Source organism: Theobroma cacao, chromosome 3 (assembly GCF_000208745.1).
Source record: "Theobroma cacao cultivar B97-61/B2 chromosome 3, Criollo_cocoa_genome_V2, whole genome shotgun sequence".
NCBI lineage: Eukaryota > Viridiplantae > Streptophyta > Magnoliopsida > Malvales > Malvaceae > Theobroma > Theobroma cacao.
Genome location: NC_030852.1, coordinates 14,319,305 through 14,321,717, shown reverse-complemented (window position 1 = coordinate 14,321,717; position 2,413 = coordinate 14,319,305).

Sequence of the window (2,413 nt, the reverse complement as noted above, 5' to 3'; positions counted from 1 at the left end):
GACCCAATTATGTATTCATAATGGCATCATCAACCATAATATACATATATAGCTTGACAAATGAGTCTTAGCATTTCACATCAAACATTCATATACACATAATTAGACCTTGACCGTCAGTGGAGTGACTCTAGGCACGGTTGCTAACATTTAGTGTCATGGTAAACCTACCGAGCAATGGATAGGGAAAAGCACCTCATCCTAGGACTAGTGTCACAGCCCAAATCTTGAGCCATGATCGACACATGGGCTCAATGGGCATAGGCCTCTAAGCCCATGCAAGCCTTTTTATGTAATCCCGATCATCATTCCTAACCATCATTTCTAAAACCACATATTGTAATTCTCTACTAAAAATATTTCAGTAACATTTTATAGTGACCCAATACTTACAATTTTATTATGTCAAAATAATGTCACCCATTTGCCAACTCCTAGTGGCATCAGTAATCAAATATACATATTTGACTTATAATATGGATACTAGTGAATTACATTACATATACTTGTTCACAGGTAACAGACTCTTGACCGTAGGTGAAGGTACAGTTACTAACATGCCATAGTACCTACCAAGAGGATTAGCATATGTGGACACTCAATCTAGGTCCCAACTGTCTTCGAATATGAAAATATGAAGTTTGAAAATGTGAGTATAAAACTCAGTGAGTGAACATAAGAAGGGAACAAGCAATCGATAAGGAGAACTTGGAAATCATGATGTACTTGTTTCGAAAAAAATGCAATTGATTTAATTTCTTACTAAAAACCCCTCATTTCAAACTTTGATTAATAACCTCATAGTGCTGCAAAAACCCATGATCAATCCATGAAGTTAAATGGGTGAAAAATATGTCAAAATCAAGCAAGGTAGCAAGCACGACAACAAGTTTCTCGCTGCAGCGAGAAACAATCTTAGTTTGCATATATTTCGGTCTTTCAAGAATATCTCCCACTAAAGAAGTCTAATTAACCTGAGTTTTATACCATTAGAAAGATAAGAGGCTGGGATACAACTTTTATGTTTACCACTTCGCCCATTTCTGACTGGAAGGTGGTCAAAATCGTTGTCAAAGTGGAAGCCTTGCACCAGAATTTTGGGTCTACCCGAGAGTTTCTTGCTGCAGCAAGAATCCAATTTCGCTGCAGTGAGAATTCATTTTCACTACAGTGAGAAACAGGGCTAGTTTGTGCCCCCACCATCGGAGAGTTTCTCGCTGTAGCGAGATTTAGGGCAAATGACAAATTAAGGGATTTTCACATGCCACAAAATCCATTCCTACCATATTGCACATCAAAGTGAACACATTGACAATAATCAAGTTTCTCATTATTTATTTCAATCACATATTATAATAATAAACTTTCTATCACATATACATATATAAACATACATAAACACGTACACCACCCCACTTCGTTCATCGTCATAATTGAGTCATCATCATCGGCTTATGCACATTCCCTACTTGCACATAGCCGGGTCTTCATTAGCTAATGTGCACTCCCACATCTCACATAGCTAGGTCATCATTATCACACAACATTATTCATCAATGCATAACACATATTCATATATATACATACCAACATAATATAGGAGCACATGGTTTTATCTTTTTACATATTTCACATTTTCACAACATCAAAACATTTTATCAAGGGCTTGTTCCCATGCATAATTTAATGAAAACCAAGTAAAATCATTTAAATGCTTTATCCCAACACATATGTATTTCCCAAAAACACTTTGATGCAAGTTTACTCACCAGTCTTATTGATTCTTTTGCTTGACTCTAGCCTTAACTAATGCTCCAAATGGACATGTGAAGCCTTGTTGGAACCTATACACACAATATCACCAGCAACCCAAATTGGCATTAATATAATTCCAAAAGTGTAGTACCTCGTATTTTGATACAATGGCTAATAAAGTTTACGAATATCAGTCGAGGTTGATTACTGAGTTAAAAGGGTAATTCAGAAGTGAACCTGTGACATCTTGATCTCCATAAACACATAACTAGAAGTAGACAAGATAATGCGGACCAGGGGTAATTTCATAATTTCTCTTGGTGAGCTCCTACGAGTGGGTTTTTTTTATGCTATTAAGATCTAAATAGGCCTAAGGAATGAATAAATGATGTTTATGATGGTAAATAAATGAAGAAGATAAAAATAATGATAATTTCCATGGTAAAGGTAAAATGGTCATTTTGCATCTCGGGTGTAAATTTTTAAGTTTCGTGAACCCGAATACCTTTAGAATATTATGGACTTTGTTTGGTGTCAAAAGAGCAAAAAGGTTGCACAAAGGATGGGAGGAAGACAAAACCACCAAGTTAAGGGCATTTTGGTAATTTCGGTGGAAATTTGGATTAACTTGAAAAATAAATATCTGAGCTCCAACAGC